This window comes from Tamandua tetradactyla, chromosome 15 (genome assembly GCF_023851605.1).
Source record: "Tamandua tetradactyla isolate mTamTet1 chromosome 15, mTamTet1.pri, whole genome shotgun sequence".
Taxonomy (NCBI): Eukaryota; Metazoa; Chordata; class Mammalia; order Pilosa; family Myrmecophagidae; genus Tamandua; species Tamandua tetradactyla.
This window is the reverse complement of record NC_135341.1, coordinates 33,672,780-33,693,907: the sequence shown is the minus strand read 5'-3', so window position 1 is coordinate 33,693,907 and position 21,128 is coordinate 33,672,780. Positions and strand designations below refer to the sequence as shown.

Genomic DNA, 21,128 nt, shown 5'->3' with positions numbered 1-21,128 from the left:
CTGCTTGGGGCCCAGGATCTGCCTCTGCTGGGGCTGAGAACCGAGGCTTCAGAGGGCCACCAAATCCCAAAGCCCACAGACCAAGGCCCATGTCGCAGCCCCTCTGTTCAGCCCAGCCTGCCTGTGCTGCCCCTCATGCCCCTTTCCCACAGCTACATCGAACTTCATGACTTTGCTGAGGCTGTGGAGGACTAGGGTCTTCCAACAACTCCCACCCCACCTCCAAGGCTCTTCCTGAAGCCCAGGGGGCCCAGAGCCCATCTTCCAAGGGTTGCCCATGCCCCCCAACCCCTCTCCCATGCCTCCTTGCTCATATTGCAGTCAGAAGAACAGCAATCATAATTAAACATATCCAACACCACTTTGGCATGGGGCACCTCTGGGTGATTTTCCAGCCCTTTCATATTACACAGCACAGTAGCCAGAGTTGTGGGCATCCAAGAGCATGGTGTCTGATCAGGCGGCCTGGCCAGCTCCATCCCTAGTCATCATATGGTTGTCCCCCAAATAAAGCAACCTCTGCTCTTGCCATCCAGACCACCCAAGCAAACTCTCACCCTAATGTTATTGCACATTTGTATGGATGGGGATTTACTGAATGTCTCCTCCACTAGACTATCCGCTCCATGAGAGCAGGGACTACAGCTATCCTGTGCATGACTGCCATCCAACAATCTGGTTTAACACCTAGTAAACAAAAGGTGCTCAAAAAGTATTTGCTGAACGAATAAGCCTATATATCCATTTCCTGGCAGCTCCATCAAGGATCTGAAACTGCTTACAAAAACACATATTCAAAATCAGTGAAACAAAAGTCAGAATAAAAGATGAGAACCTTTGACTCCATTTCTAGGAGTTTATCTCACAGAAGTCCTGACCCCCAGATAAGAAGGTGTAAGCAAGGATCTTTGTAGGAGCAATGTATTAGAAGCCCCCAAATGTCTTGTAAGGGGCTAAGCAAGTGAATCACAGCATGTTGGTACAGTGGAGTCCTTTATAGCAGTCAAAAAGGTTGAGGCTACCTGAAATAATTAGAATATGCAAATTCAAAGAGACAAAGTACATTATAGGACACCAGGGGCGGGGGTGGGAGTGGGAAATGGGGAGTTAATGTAATATGGGTGAAGAGTTTCTGTTTGGGATGATGGAAGGGTTTTGGTATAGATGATGGTAATGGTAACACAACAGTTAATACCTCTGAATTATATACTTGAAAGTGGTGAAAATGGGAAATTTCTTTTGTATATGCATTACTGTAGCGCGAAAACCAGGAACGAGGCCGTAGGCCTCCAGGAACGATCCGCAAAGTTAGAACAGGCTGAGACTAAGGATCCGCAGTTTTGGGAAGTAGGTTTTATTAGCTCCAAGTTAGAACAGGCTGAGACTAAGGATCCGCAGTTTTGGGAAGTAGGTTTTATTAGCTCGAAGTTAGAACAGGCTGAGACTAAGGATCCGCAGTTTTGGGAAGTAGGTTTTATTAGCTCGAAGTTAGAACAGGCTGAGACTAAGGATCCGCAGTTTTGGGAAGTAGGTTTTATTAGCTCGTGTGCACGAGGGCCCAGCTAAGTCACCTCAAAAGTCTGAGCCCCGAACAAAAGGCAACCTTAGCTTTTATAGACTTTTTGACATATTAAAGACAAGGTACACAATTGGCTGATTTAAATTGAGAATGGCCCAGAGCTGAACCATTGAGGGGCCCCCACCCCAGGAATGTCTTCTTTTGCCTATGTGCATTATTACCAGTTCCTGGAGGCTAGGGGAGGGGGTTTCTATACCAGGAAATGAACCTTATCTTATCTCACTTGCCTGTAAGGAGAGGGGGTTTTGGGATTTTCCACAGAGAGCACAGCTAAACCAGAAAGAGGGCAAGGCCTGCCTGCTACATTACCAGAATAATAAGAAGTAAATAACAAATGGACCATTACATTTGCAGTTACAAAAAACTATTAGATATGGAGCCCTCTCCAAGCTATAGTATTAAGTACGAAAAGCAAGGTACAGGGAAGATTGAGGAAAGATGGCAGAATTTAAAGATCCAGGAATCAGTACTTTCACCAAAACAACCATTGAAGTGGCAGAAACTGTCTGAATCAACTATTTTGAAGCTCTTCTGTCTAATGAAATACTAAGCAGCATCCAGGGAAGAGCTGATGGAAGAGGCTGGCAAATCACAGTATGGGTGAATTTCAGCGTCCATGCAGGGGCTACCATCCCATATACCCCAACAGTAAGTCAGACAGCAGTGGGGATTGCAGCTTGGGGTCTTGTTGTAGCCTGCTGGTTCCAGGATGGGCAATAAGGACCTGGTCCTCCAAAATCCAAGTCTGCTCTTTGCACAAAGCTTTTGATCAACTAAGTCAAATTGCTGGAGGGCCAACACGGAGATTGGCCATTGTTCCAACAGCCCTCAGGCAAAAGCAGCAAGGAGTCTTAAAGAGGCAGTACCTATTTTTTTCTCTTTTCTCTCTCCATTACCCATTAGAGAGTAAAAACAATTCGGTGGAAGTCACAAATTGATGGTTCCAACACTCAACAACAACAGAACCCTAGCAGTCCCAGAGGAGTGAGAGAACTAGATTTCCAGAGTTATAACAAGGTAAGACTCAGAATATCCAGTTCTCAACAAAAAGTTACAAAACATATAAAGAAACAGGAAAGTATGGCCCATTCACAGCAAAAAAAGAATTTGACAGTAACTATCCCTGAGGAAGCTCCATATTGGAACTATTAGTCAAAGACTTTGAATCAACTGCCTTAAATAGGTTCAATGAGATCAGTGAATCCATGCACAAAGAACAAAAGGAAATTAGGAAAATGTTGTATGAACAAAATGAAGAGATTGAAACTATAAAAAGAAACCTAACAGCAATTGAGTTATCAAGGCACTTTGTTCAAGCATTTATGAGAAAATGAACCTATTAAGAAAATGAAGCATGTTCATCTATCAAGAGGAAAGCCAATGCTGATTTCTTCTTTGAAAGTGCCCACCACCATCTCTTTACCACCTGCCATTTGAATGGAGTATCAAGGCCGTGTGCCCAGGGTGTGCTGTGGTGGCTGCACATGATAATGAAAAGCCTGATTTTTCTTTCAGAACACCCAGTGGAGAAAACAGCACTATACATCTGAAATAGTTTTCATACTGAAGTGTGAAATTTGTGATAGAGATGCTTAATGGATTTGGGCTCTAATTATTTTTTTTGAAAAACTTTATGTTTGAGAGTCAATAGGTGAATGTAATTTAAACCTATAAATTCAACAAAATTATTATAATTTCTGTTAAGTAAATCTTCTTTCACGACCTAAACAAAAAGCTACCAAACAGAAATATTTTGGAGCTGCAAAGTACACTGTGCAAAATGAAATACTCTATAGACAGATTCAGAAGCAGGTTTAAACAGTCAGAAGAAAGGATCAGTGAGCATGAAAACAAGATAATTGAAATTATCCAGTGTAAAAAAAAGAAAGATGAACTAATGAAGAGAAATGAGGAGAGCCTGAGGGACCTGTGGGACACCATCACATACACCAACATACCCCTTCATTAACATTGGAGTTTCAGAAGGATAAGAGAGAGAGGGAGGGAGAGGCAGAAAAAAATATTTGAAGAAATAATGGCTGAAAACATCTCAAATCTAGTGAAAGACATGAATTACATATCTAGGAAGTTCAATGAACTCCAAGCAGGATAGACTCCAGATATCCATACCAAGACACATTTTAGCAAAATCTAAGACATAGACAGGATTTTGAAAGCAGCAAGGGAAGAGTGGTCTGTTACATAGAAGGGATTCCTACTAAGATCAACAACTGATTTCTCATCAGAAACCATGGAGGCAAAAAAAAAAAAAAAGAAAAAAAGAAACCATGGAGACCAGAAGAGAGTCAGAGGACGTACCTAAGGTCCTTAAATTAAAAAAAATAAAGCTCTGTATCCTGAAAAATTATTCTTCATAAATGCAGGTGAAACTTACAAATAATCAAAAGCTGAAAGAGTTTATTACCGGAATTCCTACCCTACAGGAAATGCAGAAGGGAGTCCTTCTGGCTGAAATAAAAGGACACAAGACAGTAACTCAATCAATAAGAAGGAATAAAGAACATTGGAAAAATGTTCTAAATCTGGCATAGGTAAATATAAAATCCTCTATTACTGTACTTTTACTTTGTAACTGCTTTTTCCTCCCATATGACTTAACAGGCAAACATATAAACAAATATTTAAGATCCATATTTATGGGCATACAGTGTATAAAGATGTAATCTGAGACAATAACAATATAAAGTGGGAGGTACAGAGTTATATAAGAACAGAGATTTTGTATACTAATGACTAAAATGTTAATAGTCTAAGATATTAATGGTATTTACAAAGAACCACCAAGAAAATATGGAGAAAAGAAGAAGAGAAACAAAACAGCACACTACAAAAACATCACCTGAATGACACAGAAGCTAAGAGATGAAATTAAAAGGAGCTGATAGAGAAAAACCCCCAGAGGAGCTAAGAGAGGATATGCAAAAGCTCAGAGAGAAAGCCAGGGAAGCCAGAAGGTAAGAGCAATGAAACCCAGGAGCCAAGGACCAGCAGATGCTGGCCATGTGACTTCCCATGTGACAGAGGTGCTCCAGATGCCAGCAGCCTGTCTTCAGAGTTCAGATATCGTCCTGTTGATGCTCTGGATTGGACACTTTTGCTCCCTAAGAACTGTAATTGTAAGTTAATAAATCCCCATCGGAAAAGCCAACCCATTTCTGGTATGTTGCATTTCAGCAGTACATTAGTTTGCTAATTTTGTCGGAAAGCAATATATCAGAATGGAATGGCTTTCAAAAAAGGAATTTAATAAATTAAAAGTTTACAGTTCTGAGGCCACAAATATGTACTAACTAAGGCATCCAGAGAAAGATAACTTGACTCAAGAAAGGGTAATCTGGGAAGGCACGTGGCTGGTGTCTGCTGGTCCCTGTTCCTAATTCCATTGCTTCCAGTTTCTGGTGCCAGTGGTTCCTCTCTAAGCATCTGTGGCCTTCAGTTAGCTGCTCCAGGACAAAACTCTGGGTTTCATCTCTTAGGTTAGCATTTGCTGGGACCAGAGGTTTCTCCTTTTCAGGTTCTGGATATTTCTGTGAGTCCTTGCTTAGCACCCAGGTTATTTCTGTCTTGAGCTCCAAACATCTACATCAGTTTTGCTCTGAGCTCTCTCCAAAATGTTTCCTCTTTTAAATTATTCCAGTAAACTAATCAAGACCCATCTGGAATATGTGGAGTCACACTTCCATCTAATCAAAAGACCACAACCACAATTGGGCATGCCATATCTCTATGGCAATAATCTAATCAAAATTTCCACCCTACACTGTTGAATCAAGATTAAAAGAAACAGCTGCCTTCACAAGATTGAATCAGGATTAAAATGCAGCTTTTCTGGGGTACATAGTACTTTCAAACTGGCACAAGCCTTTTTAGAAAACCGAAACAGATTTTGGTATCAAAAGAGTGGGGTGCTGTGATTTGCAGATACCAAAAATGTTGGAATTTATATGTGGATAGGGGAAAGATTTTGGAAGAATTGTGAGGTGCTTGATAGTAAAGGCCTAGATTGCTTTGAAGAGACTGTTGGTAGAAATATGGACACTAAAGTTACTTTCAATGAGGTCTTAGACAGAAATGATGAACATATCATTGCAAACTGGAGGAAAGGTGATCCTTGTTTTAAAGTAGCAGAGCATTTGGCAAAATTGAGTTCTGTTGTTGGATGGAAGAAAGAATTTGAAAGTGACAAGCTTGGATATCTAGCTTAAGAGATTTCCAAGCTAAATGTGGAAAATGCAGCTTAGCTTCTTGCAGCTTATAGCAGAATGTGAGAGGAAAGGGATAAGCTGAGGCTGAGCTCCTGAAAATGATTGTGCTGGTTTGAAAGGAAGTATGCCCCCTAAGAAAAGCCATGTTTTAATATAAATCCAATTTCATAAAGGTAGAATAATCTCTATTCAATACTGTATGTTTGAAACTGTATTCAGAACATGTCCCTGGATGATGTGATTTAGTCAAGAATGGTTGTTAAACTGGATTAGGGAATGACCCACCCATTTGGGTGGATCTTGATTGGTTTATTGGAGTCCTTATAAAAGAGGAAATATCTTGGAGAATGAGATTCAGAGAGAGCAGAGCAGAATGACATAGCCACGGGAAGCTGAAGTCCACCAGCCAGCGACCTTTGGAGATGAAGAAGGAAAACGCCTCCCGGGGAGCTTCATGAAACAGGAAGCCAGGAGACAAAGCTAGCAGATGATGCCATGTTTTCCAGGTGCCCTTTCAGCTGAGAGAGAAGCCCTGGCTGTGTTCACCACGTACCTTCTCACTTGAGAGAGAGAGACCCTGAACTTCATCGGCCTTCTTGAACCAAGGTATCTTTCCCTGGATGCCTTTGACTGGACACTTCTATAGACTTGTTTTAATTGGATATTTTCTCGGCCTTAGGACTGTAAACTAGCAACTCATTAAATTCCCCTTGTTGAAAGCCATTCCATTTCTGGTATATTGCATTCCAGCAGCTAGCAAACTAGAACAATGATAGTTTAGAAAATTCTGAGTTTCTGGAAAGTGAGCCCATAGAGAATAGTACCTGATGTGAGGATTTAACTGAACATGGAATCAGTCATTTCAGTGTGAATCAGAATTGGAGATGGTATTATTCAGAAAGGATCTATAGACAGTCTTATTGTCTGATGGTTGGGACCCCTGTGTGCTGCATGCAAAAACCAACATTTTTTGTGAGATCTGTATGAAGGGAATCACTGCCAGTCTGGACTAAAAGGTACAGAAAAACAATAGATGAAGGAAAAATGGCTTCAAAGGCAGAATCATGAAAACTGATTTCACTGTCTTCACTGGAGTGAAGATATCTCAAGCCAGCAGAGCAGACCCACCCAGGTACATGGAAAGGATGAGTTTGTCCTGGAGTTTAGAACAATTTCCATTGTTCAGGAAGAGTGCTGCCACCCCAGGCTTCAGAGAGAGTGGAGCACATTCCCTGGGGGTTGGGAGAGCCTGACCACCACCCCACTGTTCTAAGGGGTGAGCGTGTGGCCCTGGAGATTGGGGAGAGTCTGGCTGCCACCCTGATGCTTAAGAAGGGTGGGCCTAGAGTTTGGCTGTCACCTTGATGCTTGATAAAGGTGGAACTGAGAGCTTGGCCATCTCCTCAATGCTTGGAGATGTTGGAGCCCTCACCCCAGTGTTTGGAGAGAGCAGGGCCATGGCATAAGCTCTTGGAAAGTGTGGGACTGTTGCTTTATCAAACCTTAAGGAAAAAAATGTCTTTTTGTAACTGATTCTCAGACTTTGAAATCGAAGTATGCCCTGCAGGTTTTCAGAACTGTTTGGGATCTGTGACCCCTGTTTGGTTTAATGTTTATCCTACAGCTGTCCCTCCTTTGTATATTAGAAGCAGATAGCTTGATCTAAGTTTCACAGGTCCACAATCTGAGGGGAATTTTGCCCCAGAACAGACCACACCTATAAATGATTTTGATGAGACTTTGTACTTAATACTGTTACTGAAATGATTTAAGGCTTTTGTGATATTGTGACGGAATGAATATATTTTTCATATGGAAAGAACATGACTTTTGGGGGCTCAGAGGGTGGTGTGTGATAGTTTGAAGCTGTTATGTACCTCAGAAAAGGCCTTGTCCTTTAATCCATTCCTGTGGCAAAGACCTGTTGTGTGTGGACCTTTTGGTTAGGTTATTTCAGTGGACGCCTACCCCAAGGTAGATCTTAATCCTCTTACTGGAGTCCTTTACTTTAAGAGGATAAAAGAGAAAAAGAAGCTAAGAGGTGAAATTAAGAGAAGCTCATAGAGAAAAGCCCTAGAGAAGCTAAGTGAGGACCCAGAAAAGCTCAGAAAAGAAGCCAATGAAGCCAGAAGCTTAAAGCAACAAAACCCTGGACTGAAGGACCAGCAGATGCCAGCCATGTGCCTTTCCATATGACAGAGGTACCCCAGATGCTGGCAGCCTGTCTTCAGAGTCCAGGTAGTGTCCTATCGATCCCCTGAATTGGACATTTTCATGGTCTAGGAACTTTAAATTGTAAGTTAATAAATCCCCATTGTAAAAGTCAATCCAGTTCTAATATATTGGATTTCAGCAGCTTTAGCAAACCAAAACACAGACACAAAAGGACAAGCATTGTATGATTTCACTCATATGAACTAATTATAATAAGCAAACTCATAGAGATAGAATCTAGAATGTAAGTAACCAAGGGACAGATTGGGGTAGAAAATGGGGAGCTGATGTTTAATTTGTACAGAGTTTCTATTTAGGTTGATTACAAAGGTTTGGAAATGGATGGTGGTGATGGTAGCACATTTTTTGTGAGCAGCACTGAATTATACATGTGAATGTGGTTAAAAAAAGAAAATTTAGATTGTATATGTTACTAGAGTAAAAATTAAAAGATAAAACATAGGACTATATAATAGTGAACCATATTGTAGACGACGGACTATAGTTAATAATATAAAGCATACGAATGTTCCTTTATGAATTATTACAAATGCAAGACACTAACACAAGGTGTATTAGTTAGGGTTCTCTAGAGAAACAGAATCAACAGGAAACACTCACAAATATAAAATTTATAAAAGTGTCTCATGTAACTGTGAGAATGCAGAGCCCAAAATCCACAGGGCAGGCTGTTGAGTCAACGATTCCAATGGAGGGTCTGGATGAACTCCACAGGAGAGGCTCGCTGGCCGAAGAAGGAAGAAGAGACTGTCTCTTCCGAATCCTCCTTAAAAGGCTTCCAGTGATTAGATTAAGCATCACTCATTGCAGAAGACACTCCCCTTGGCTGATTACAAATGGAATCAGCTGTAGATGCAGCTGATGTGATCATGATTTAATTCTGTGAAATGTCCTCATCACAACAGACAGGCCAGCACTTGCCCAACCAGACAAGCAAACACCACCATTTGGCCAAGTTGACACATGAACCTGACCATAACAGTCTACCCCTTGTCAACTTGGCAGCTATACATATCACCTAAAACCATACCTAATTTCTAAATAAAAAACAATAAATACACACTTTTCTTTCATCTAACAATACTCAACTATTGTGCATATAACTGGAAATACATTAAATCTCTCCAGAATAGGGTGCAAGTCCTTGGGTAATATTCATCCTTGAACTTGATATCTTACAACTTAAATAGTATAACATGGACAAAACAGCATTATAGTCCTCATTTCTGTAACTGATCATGTGGTCACAGTTCATATTTATCACTACCTTTTTCCACTACATTTACCCTCATAAACACTTCAGCTGGCTGTGGTTCTTTGCCTGGTGGGGTGACCCAAACCTTCATTCCTGAAGTTTCAGAGCCATTGGTTGTGCTGCCTGGATTGGGTTGTTGCAGTTTTCCATTGATTTTAATCACAGGGCATGGTAGTATTAAACGACGCCCTAAGGGATCTCCTATATTCCAAGAAATGGAATCAGCTGTGGATGCAATTGATGTGATCATGATTTAATTCTATGAAACGTCCTCACCGCAACAGACAGGCCAACACTTGCCCAACCAGACAAACAGGTACCACCACTTGGCCAAGCTTACACATGAACCTGACCATGACACAAGTTGTTAATAATGGAGTGTTCCTGGTGCCTGCCCATGCCAAAAAATAAAATAAAAAGAAGGAGGTGGTATTGTAGTCACAGTTCTCTAGGGAAACAGAACCAATAGGAGAAATCTGTAAATAATATGAGATTTTATAAAAGTGTCTCATGCAACTGCAGAGATGTACAAGTCCAAATCCCATTGGGCAGGCTGCAAAGTGGCAACATCTTTGAAGGTTTTTGATGATTCACCAGGGGAGACTGGCTGGCTGAAGTGGAGATGAAAGTTCTCTCTTCTGGCTGCTGAAGTTGTCACCTCTTCCTTAAAAGCCTTCAACTGATCGAATTAAATGTCACCCATTGCAGAAGACTCTCCCTTTAGTTGATCGTGGATGTAATCAGCCATAGAAGCAATCAACTGATGGATGATTTAAGTTCATGAAATGTCTTCACAGTTACAGTTAGGCCAGTGCTTCTTGACCAGACAACTGGGCCCCATCACCTTGACATCATATGTCAAGTCGATACATGAACTAACCATCACAGATGGTCTGTAAAAAAAATATACCTAATGTAGACTATTGACAATAGTTATTAAAACTATTTTTTAAAATAGTATTATTACTAAAATATTACTATTAAAAATAGTAATAGTACTATTTTAATTATCTTTCACCAATTGCAACAAAAGCAACTACTGCTAAAAAACAGTACAATTATAAAAAAGGTGGTATCATTGAACAAATGTTGCACACTGATCCATAAACCCAAAACTTCTCTAATAAAAATAAATAAATAAATAAATATGGTTTTTCCTAATACTGTTAAGAAAAAAGCAACTAAATAACAAAAAAAGGGCAATAACAGAGTGATTAAAAAAAAGATATTCAAGACACAGAAAACGAATGCTTCTTTTGCAGTTATTTTCATAAATGTCAATAGATTTATGCTTGCAGATTTTGGTAGATTGGATGAAAAGCATGATTCATCTATATGTCATCTACAAAAAAATCACTTTAGATACAAAGACACAAAGAAATGAAAATAAAAAGGTGGAAAAAGATCTCACATGCAAATGGTAATCAAAAGAGAGCCAGACACAAATGAAATCAGAAGGAAAGATAGACAATAAAGACTGAGATGGTATAACCTAGGAATGCCTGGAGTGTATAATGATAGTGACCAAATGTGCAAATTTAAAAATGTTTCTGTATGAGGAAGAACAAAGGAATGTCAATAATGCAGGGTGTTGAAAATAGATAGTAATTAATATTTTAAAACTTTAACGTATGTGTGACACAAGCAAAAAATGTTTTATTTGGTACAAAATTTATATTTTGACTAGTGCATTTCCTAAAATAACTTATGTGGACAGGTTAATCGAACACCACAGTACTTGGAACCTTGTGTAGGGCATGAGATTTTGTAGGTTTGTCTAGAGTGATGCCCAGATAAATCCCAGAGCGATTTGAACAGTGAATAGGGAAGTATTTACAGAGTCCCCTAGGGGGAATGGTGAGAAAGGGGGAAAATTCAACTTCCCCAAGTGGAGAATTTTTGATACTCTCACAAGCAGTGGGGACAGCCAAAGCAATAGGCTGAGCCCCCAATTTTGGGGGTTGTTCATATGAAACTCAATCCCACAAAGGATAGCTAAGCCTATTTAAAATTAGGCCTAAGAGTCACCCCCAAGAGAACCTCTTCAGTTGCTCAGATGTTGCCTCTCTCTCTCAGCCAACACAGCAAGTAAACTCACTGCCCTTCCCCTCTGTACATGGAACATGACTCCCAGGGCTGTGAACCTTCCTGGCAATGTGGGTCAGAAATCCTAGAATGAGCTGGAACTCAGCATCAAGGGACTGAGAAAATCTTCTCGACCAAAAGGGGGAAGAGCGAAATGAGACAAAATAAAGTGTCAGTGGCTGAGAGATTCCAAACAGAGTCAAGAGGTTATCCAGGAGGTTATTCTTACGCATTAAATATAGATCACCCTGTTAGTCAAGATGTAATGGAGAGGCTGGAGGCAACTGCCTGAAAATGTGCAGCTGTGCTCCGGTGGTCATGTTTCTTGAAGATAATTGTACGATGATATGGCTGTTGCATTATGACTGTGTGGTTGTGAGAGCCTTGTGTCTGATGCTCCTTTTGTCTACCTTATCGACGGACAAGTAAAACATATGGTTTAAAAATAAATAAATAATAGGGGGAACAAATGTTAAAATAAATTTAGTAGATTGAAATGCTGGTAATCAGTGTCGGGGAGGGGTAAGGGGTATGGTATGTATGAATTTTTTTCTGCCTTCTTTTTATGCTTTTTCTGAATTGATGCAGATGTTCTAAGAAATGATTGTGATGATGAATATACAACCATGTGATGATAGTGTGAGTTATTGATTATATAACAAGAACGGAATGATCATATGATAAGAATGCTTGTGGTTTTATGTGGTTATGTATCATAAACAAAAAATAAGTAAATAAAAAAAAGAAAGGAAGGGGTAAGGGGTATGGTATGTATGAATTTTTTTCTGTTGTCTTTTTATTTCTTTTTCTAAATTGATGCAAATGTTCTAAGAAATGATCATGATGATGAATATGCAACTATGTGATGATATTGTGAATTACTGATTATATATGTAGAATGGAATGATCATACATTAAGAATGATTGTGTTTCTTTGTTGTCGTATATATTTTTTTAATTTAAAAATTTAAAAAAAAGAGAGAGAGCCAGAGTGGCTATATTATTGTCAGATAAAATAGAGATTAAGTCAAAAATATTATAAGCAACAAGGAAGGATATTATATATGATAAATGATTCAATCCATAATGATTATGCACCTCATAACAAAGCCCCAAAATATATGAAACAAAAATTGACAGAATTGAAGAGAGAAATAGATAGGTCTATAATAACAGTTGGAGGCTTCAATACACCATTTTCAATAATTTAAAGAACATCTAAACAGAAGATCAATAAGGAAATAAAGGACTTGGACAACACTATTACCCAATTAGACCTGATGGAACTATATAGAATCCTCTACTCAACAAGAGAAGACACATTATTCTCAAGTGTACATGGAGCATTTTTCAGGATAGAGCACATGTTAAGCCACAAATCAAATCTTAATAAATTTTAAAACACTAAAATCACACGAAGGACCTTCTCACCACAAAAGAATAAAGCTATAAATCAATAACAGAAGGAAAACTTATGGCTCAAAAGTGAGCCCCCTCTTTTGTTGCTCAGATGTGGCCTCAGTCTCTCTAAGCCCAATTCTGCAAGTGAAATCATTGCCCTCCCCACTCCATGTGACATGACATCCAGGGGTGAAAGTCTTCCTGGCGATGACAGTTCCATCCTGACCAAAAGAGGGAAAAGTGTAACTAATAAAATATCAGTGGCAGAGAGAGTTCAGATAGAGTCAAGAGGCTACTCTGGAGGTTGCTCTTATGCAAGCTTCAGTTAGACATTGCTACTATCATAACCTGCCAAACCCCAATCAGGACCATTCCAGCCAATCCTAAAGAACACTTAGGGCAATACATAAGATTCCACGAGGGTTCCATGCACCAGAGTAAGTAACTTTCCAGAAACCTACAACCTCCAGATGGATCCCTGGCCAAGATAAATCCTAACAGCTAGAGGGCCCAGCCTCTCCAGAACATCAGATAGTTCCATCCCCCTACCCCACATTAGCGACAGACCCTTCCAACATGAAAAAATTAGAATGGCCATAGCTCAAACACCCCTAAAGAGAGGGATGGAAGGATCAAAGGTGATGGTGGAGTTATACAGTGAAGATAGGATTTAACAAATGAATATGAATGCCGAATCATTAAACTGATATCTCTTTTAGTCTCCAGTATCTTACAGCAGCTAGAAGTAAAAACCTAAAATTGTGGAATTGTAGCCCATGTCAAACTCTGAAATATTAGTTCTACAACTAATTGTGGTGCCGTGCTTTGAAATTTATTGCTTTTTTGTATATATGTTATTTTTCACACACATATTAAAATAAGCAAATTCATAGAGACAGAAAGCAGAACAGTGGTTACTAGTGGTGGATCTGAGGAGGCTGGGGAGTTATTGCTAAATGAGTATGAGTTTTGGTTTGAGATGTTGAAAATAGTCTGGACCGCTCTCGGGTGTTCGTTTCCAAGTTGACAAAGAAAAGAAGGAACAACGGTCGTGCCAAAAAGGGCTGCAGCTATGTGCAGCCTATTTGCTGCATGAATTGCGCGCGCTGTGTGCCCAAGGATAGGGCCATTAAGGAGTTCGTCATTCGAAACATAGAAGGGGCCACAGCGATCAGGGACATTTCCGAAGCAAGTGTCTTTGAAGCCTATATACTTCCTAAGCTGTATGTGAAACTGCATTACTGCGTGACTTGTGCCATTCACAGCAAGGCGGTGAGAGACTGAGCTCGTGAAGCCCGGAAGGACAGGACACCCCCACCCCGATTTAGATCTGCGGGTGCTGCCTCACGATCTCCATCAAAGCCCATGTAAGGAAAGGAGCTGAGTCCGTAACGACTGAAGAAAAAGTACTTTCTAGAAAGAAAATAGAATGGAAATTAAAAAAAAGAAAATAGTCTAGAAATAGATGGTGGTGAAAGTTACCCAGTATTGTCAATGCATTTAATGTGAAAGAATCATCCCCTTAAAATGGCTGAAATTATTTTTATTTTATGTATATTTTACCGCATCTTAAAATAATAAAATTAATTAAAAGAAGATTATAGGCAAACCTTAGGCAACACTGATGGGGAAGATTTTACGGAATGAAAATTGGAATGTAATCACAGACAACTCAGAAATTTATGCCAATAAATATGAAAAGAGATAAAATGAAAACAAACAAAAAAGCAAGGTTCAAACAAGATGAAAACCAAAAAGCGAGGTTCAAACAAGCAGTGGTATTTTTTTATCTATGCAGTGCTGGGCATAGAATAGCTTACTGAATGAATAAGTGGGCTCTTTGAAGGATTCCTGGGAACCTGGGAGCCAGGAGTGTATCTGGGGAGAAAACGGGGAGGGAGGTTTCTTCATTTACCCTGTTATATTATCTGCATTTTTACCATATACAAGCATTATTATTTACATAAATACTTTTTTGTTATTAAAAAACAGTAAGGATTCAAACCTTCTGGATTTGGGGCTTTTCTTATAATGGACAGGAAGGCTTGGCCATAATAGGCCATATTCCTGGGGATGATAAAGGCGGAAGCTGAGTCATGGCTGCCATCTGGACCCTGTAAGCCCCTGTGAGCCGCTCACTGCAGGTCCCAGGTCTGTGCTGCAAAGAGACCCGTGCTGCAAAGTGAGCAATGATAAGCATAGGGCTGCAGGGTGGGGAGTGTGGCTGAGAAGGCTTCCCCAAAGTGGGGTGTCGTCATTTAGTGGTCACTCTCAGGTTGATTTCACTCTCAACGGCCCCAACCCCAAAGGCCGCAGGAGTGCAGAGGCATTTCCAGTTCTTCTCTTACACAAGAACCTTTTAACTCAGTGTCAGTTTGGCCCTACCATGCCTGTGGTCTTGCCTCTCTCACCAGGCCTGAGGGCTTTGGTTAAACCCAAGAGAAGCCTGGGCAGGGGGAGCTCAGGTGGTCCCTCGGGCACTGGGACTGGAAGGTCTTGGCAGGGAGGTGGGCGACAGGGTGAGGACACAGTGAGAGAGGCGTGGCTATGGGAAAGCAGACCTGGCTCCTATCCGGACACCTGCTCTGGAACTTGGGACAAGTCACTTTTCCAAGTCTCAGTTCACTGTCTGTAGCCAACAGCTGCCTCTAACTGTGTGTTTCGGGTCCTGTCCGCCAATCACAGAGGCTGTGTCTCATTGTGTCCTTACTTCAACCCTGTGTGAAAAAGTATCACGCCTTCTTTGTACAGGAGAAAACCAAGGCTCAGTGACACTGTGCCAGCCTCTTGAGATCACAAAGGACGCAAAGGATGGAGCCGGGACTTGAACCTAGGCAGCAACCTACCTCTACTCTTGTGGATATGGTATTGTGAGAATTAGGTATTAAAGCTCACATAAGTGCCAGGAACCGAATTCAAAGAGCTACTTGTTATTATTTACCACTACATCTAATACTGAAAGGGAGGGGGTAGCTGTGGGGCCTGGGAGAGGTGGCAGTGAAGAGTGGGCTGCTGTTCCCTGGACCTGGGAACGAGGTCTGGGGTGTATGTCAGAAAACCTAGAGCTCTCGGTACCCCCATTCCCTCCCTGCAGGGGCCCCTGAGGAGGATGAGAAGAGCAGAGAGGCCTGGGCCAGGCTGTGGGCCCTGGGGCTATATGTTGGGGCACATGGCCACTGACCTGGGTGCAGAGCTAGGGAATGAACAGGGTGTCCATTTGGTGGGGTCTGGCAGGAGAACTGCCCCCTAAGGCTCTGGCTGGCTGCCCAGAGGAGGTGGCTGATTTCCCCTAACAATCAGACTGACCCATAGCTTTGCCAGTCTCCTTGACCAGGCACTCCCATCTACCTAGCCAAACCGGACTAGTCCCCTAGAAGTACAGAAACATTGCCCCAAAGACTCCAAGACCCTCGCAGTAGCCACAGCCCTCCCAGTTTTCCCAATCTCCCTGGGTGGAGCACTGGACTGGAAAACAGAAGGCCAACTGGTCAGCCCCAACTGCCCTACCCTGCCCGCCCCTCCCCCACCCCCACTCCCCGGGTGTATGACCATAGACCAGTTACTTAACCATTCTGAACTGCTGGCCTGTAGAGCTAAGAGCACCTGAGGTTGTGCATGTAATCACAATGCCAGGCCTCCAAGCAGGAACCCCAGTGAACATTTGAATAGAACTAACTGCTTCTGCTGTTATTCTGTGTTGTGCTTTCCTCATTGCCACTGCCCACCAAGCACCACTTCTCCTCTGAGCCATACTCACAGCCCCCCACATCTGGGCAGAGGGGACACCTCGTAGGAATTACAGCGCCTACAGGCCTGAGAAAAATGTAGGCCCCTGCGATGGGTTGAGAATTACGGTGCTGCCAATAGGGGGGATTCCTGGCAGCACGTGGTTGGGCGCCTGCCCCGCTGTGTACCTTCCCCACTCCCCGCATCCCCTTTCTCCCCCTGCTGTCTCTACTCCAGCCTCTCTGGCCTGCTCCACGTTCCTCCTCCACACCAGGTTCCCTCTAGCCTTCCCCAGTGCCCCTTAACCTGGGCTGCTCTGTCCAGGACACCAGGTCCCAGTTCAGAGGTGGGACCCCCTCGCCATTCTCTCTCCCCACAGCCTTCCTCACATTGGCCACAACCTATAAAAGCCCCTTTCCTGATGTCTGCCCCTCTACCAGCCTGGGAGGGCAGGAAGCCAGGCCCCTTCTCCTTGTGCCTCCAGCACCCACTCAGGGGAAGGTTCAGCCTGCTCCTGTCACCTGGCTCGATCTCTTCACCTCCAAGAGACCTGCTATGGCTTGATCAGTGCATGGGGGTGGAGAGGATGGGGACAAGCCCAGAGAACCCCTCGCAGCCAGCCCCATCTTTCCCCTAGCTGCTTCCAGACCCTCCAGGGATTGCCCCTTCCAGAGGCTGTGAGGGAGAAGAACCCAGTGGGTAAGACCAGAAAAGGATCCCTAGGTCCCACAGCACCCCAACTCTCACTTGCTGTGTGACCTTGGGCAAGTCCTCTCCCCTCCCTGGGTCTTAGTCTCCCTGGCTCTGAAATGGGGCAGGGCAGGTGACTTACACTCAGATGCCCAGAGGGCCAGGCAGGTGTCATTGCGGGACATCATCTGTCTTCAGGGTCAGGGATGCACTAAAGGCAGGGCCAATAGGGAAATGGAAGGAACAGGTCCTGCCTGAGACAGCCCAGAGCCTCCAGGCCTGCTGATTCCTCAAGGGAAGCTGGAAATCTGATTTCTGATGAGACATCTCCTGATTGTTACATGTTGACAACTAATTCCCATTTCAAAAAAAGCAGTGTAAGGACAGAGAACATGTCTGGGCCACAGTTTATGGATGCTAGACTGGAGGGCCTCATGGGGCTTTCCGTGAGGGAAGACAGTGTTTGCTCTCTGGGTACTTTCTGCCCTCCAGGATTGGGGGTGGAGGTGGGGGTGGGGGACTGTTCCCTGGGTATCCACCCCAGACCTGCTTGTTGGAGCACTTGATGACTTTCCTCCACTTCTTCCCAATTCTCCCCTCAACAACCAGAGCCCATCCCTTGCTCCAGCAGTTGGTTACACCAATCTAGACCCAAGCCTGCCCTGCCCCTCCCAGGCTGCTCTAGACCGACCAGAGCCTGAGGGCATTCCAAAGGTAGGGCCAGGATAAGACATATATTGGGACCCCACAACTCTCCTGCCCTGCCCACCCTCCGGGTTCCATCCAACATGATGACTCCTGGCACTGCCATGGTTAATCCTGGAGCTCATGATGACTCCAACCCTCTAGGGTAGCGCTGAGCTGTTTCCAGAACCTCTAGCCACTCTGTGGAGGGGTGGGGGTGGGGTGCTGGCCACCCACCTTTACAGATGGAACCAACACCCCAAGGAGCAGCACCGGCCCAAGGTCACACCAAGAGTCAGCAGCACAGGTTGGAAGTTTTATCTGTCTTTTAAGACTTTCCCATTTCTACTTGGGTATCCTGAAGGGGAAGGCTGGCAGGATTTCTTGCCTGTCTGACATACGGAGAAACTGAGGGCCAGAGGAAAGCAGTCAGCTTGCCCAAGGTCTCAGCTACTTGGCTCTCACAGAGGGGCTCTGCTAAAAATAGCTCCCAGCGTGGGAAGGGGTGAATTTCAGGGCCAGGACTGATGTTTTCCTTCTGCCTTGACCGCTGGGGGGGTTCTGCGTTCAGCAACCTGACTGTGGTGGTGACGCACTAAGGGAGAAGGAGCAGAGAGGCCAGGCCCCAGCGTCATCCCAGGATAGGGGCTGACCTTGCCTGGACTCCAACGGCCTAGGTGCCCCTACCCAGGGCCAGGGTGATAAGGCAGGTTTATATTGCAGTTCTGAGGCTGAATGCAAGGTGAGAGGGAAAAAGGAGGGAAGAAAAGAGGAAGGGAAGAGGGAAGGCCGGAGAAGGGGGAAGGGTAGGGAGGAAGGAAAGGGCCCCACCCAGGCTCTCCATTGAGGCAGACAGGATAACTCCTACTTCACAGATGCAAAATCTGGGGCTAAGGGCATGGTGTAATTTGCCAAGATCACAGAATCATAAGATGGCAGAGCCAAGATTAGAACTCATGGCTTTAGCCTTTGCCCTTCCAGGTCTCAAACTGGAAACCACTCAGGTAGCATGTCCCCAAAATGTGACCCCCGACAGGCTCATCCTACACTTGCTTCACCAAGAAGGAGGCCTGGTTAAAATACAGATTTCTGGGATAGAATCAAAAGGGGTGGCTAAAATAATCTGCATTTTAAGCTGTGCCCTTGTAGTAGTTTTTTGAGCTGACACTGGGAAGACCCGTGGTTGTCTTGTTTTCAGCTTTTCCTTTTTTACCTCCTGGCTCCATATCCTGGCTGCACCCTCGGAGCGGAGCGCAGCCGTTGGGACTGACTCATGCTGCCCCCACCCCACCCCCACCCCAGGCCTGGGCCCTCCCCATTCAAGGCTTCGCTCACTAGACTCCATGTCTCATGTAGACTCAGCCTTCCAACCAGTACCTGCTTCTCCTCTGGGAGCCTGCTTGGTGGTCGGGAAACCCCTCCTTCAGAGCCTGTTGGAGTAACACCCTACTCCTCCATCTGGAATTGTTTAGATCATTCTATTTCACTTTCTTTGTGAGCTGACTTATTTCCCAACCTTTCCCTTTATTAAACAGGAAACTCCCAGAGGGCTGGAGACTTGTTGGTTTAACAATGAGCCTCTGAAATCCATGACTTCACCTAACCCTCTTGCCAACCACAAGTGGCAGGACTGGGAGAGCTTTACAAATGAGGAAACCAAGACTCTGGGAGATTGTGGCCTGCCCATGGCTACAGTCATGTAAGATTTAGAGCCAGGCTTGGAATATGTGTCCTGCTCCACTGTCCGGTTCTTTCTGCTTCTGCTTTGCCTCTGATCACCCAAACAGTTCTGTGAGGCAGGCATAACAAAGTCATCATTCTATTGCCCAGACAAGGAAAGTGAGGCCCAGATATGGGCAAAGCACTCAAGGCCATCCTTGACCTGTTCCTACTTCTATCTGCACTTGGATTTGAGTCCAGGCACTGACTTTTACTGTTTTTTCTCTCCCTCCTCTGTGGCCACTGGGCACAGCCTAGGGCCCCTCAGCAGGACAGGGCAGGCTGGGCCTTAAACTCCCAAGCCAAAGCTCTCATTCTAAGCCCCTGGACTGGTCCCAGTGCTGTTCTGGACCCAGGTGCCTCCTCTGCAGCTGGAGGCTCGCCTCACCTGTCTTACAGCTAGCTATAGGCTAAGTGAAGGAGCTGGGAAGTACCTGGACTAACTTTGGTTACCACAGCTCTGGATTTCACTCCTCTTATCAGTGCCCAGATGGAGAGAGATCAACCTGGATGGCTCCTTTCCAAGAGTGGGGGAGGGTAGCTCTGAGCCTGGCACAAGCCCAACCCAGCCTAACTGACGCCAGAAGAGATATGGAGCAAGGAAACCAGGTTGACATTCCTGAGGGGGGTTTGCCAAGCCCTTCCCCCGCAGGCGTGGTCTAGGGGAGACTTGGAGGAGGCACAGCCCAACTCTGAACTCTGAGATGGAGTGTTGAGCCACTCAGCTGGTGCCCAGGGTGGTCAGCAAGGGATTTTGGGCAGTCCCCAATTGAACATAAAAGTAACATATCTAATATATGTCAAACTCTAACTCTGTCAGGCCCTGTGATCCCGCCCCCTTCCCATAAGTACTGAGTTACAGCTGTGGAGTGGATGGGTTCTATCTAGTCTTGTTTCTTCTGTCCCTTCTCTGCTCATGACTTAAGTCCCTTCATCTCATACCAGAGAGTGCCACGGCTTGACCTTTCTTTCTGTTCCTTCCTCCTCACTCCAAAGTCTTCACCCACGTACCAACTCCCTCCCCATCCCGGCCCAGAGCACCACTCCATCCTTGGCCATTCCAGTGCCACCTCCTTCAGGAAGTCTTCTTTCACAGCCCTGCTATTAAGTCCCAGGTGGGGCAGATCCTACTTAAGACCCTGGACTGGACCCCCTTTTGCGCCTCCTCCCTCCATGCCCAAAGTACCCATTTTAACAGTTCTCTAATCCCCAGTTGACTCCAGGGGCACTTCCCCTCAGGCCCGTGGCATTTTATGCCCCACAACAGGGACGTAGGGTTTTGAAGTACAGGGGAGTCAGTGGAGAGCGGTAAGGGGGTGCAAGGTGAAGTTCGAGAAACAGATTCCAACCAGGAAGGCTAGGATGGAAAGCCTCAACTCCCTCGGCCCCCGCCGAGCCCCTGTCGCCACCGCCTCCAAGACCAGCCTCCCCGCCCATCGCGTCGGGCCTCTTACCTCCGGAAACTCCACGCCGAGCGCCTGCGCAGAGAATCCGCGCCCAAGGCGCATGCGCAGCGGTCATTCCCGCT

The 21,128-nt window shown here is 44.2% G+C and overlaps 1 protein-coding gene, 1 long non-coding RNA gene and 1 pseudogene across 2 annotated transcripts in view; 2 read left to right on the top strand and 1 right to left on the bottom strand.

Annotated features, from left to right (window-relative positions):
* The window catches only part of LOC143657098 (uncharacterized), a 29,848-nt gene extending 14,159 nt beyond the window's left edge, over window positions 1-15,689 (top strand). The window contains exon 3 of the long non-coding RNA XR_013162746.1: window positions 15,533-15,689. This is a non-coding gene — a long non-coding RNA (uncharacterized LOC143657098). The remainder of the gene's footprint in view (window positions 1-15,532) is intronic.
* The window catches only part of POC1A (POC1 centriolar protein A), a 134,833-nt gene extending 113,770 nt beyond the window's left edge, over window positions 1-21,063 (bottom strand). Inside the window, exon 1 of the mRNA XM_077129097.1 lies at window positions 21,055-21,063. The gene's annotated coding sequence lies outside the window, so the exon portion shown is untranslated. The remainder of the gene's footprint in view (window positions 1-21,054) is intronic.
* LOC143657729 (small ribosomal subunit protein eS26 pseudogene) lies at window positions 9,806-14,249 on the top strand (annotated as a pseudogene).
* Window positions 21,064-21,128: the final 65 nt, after the last annotated feature.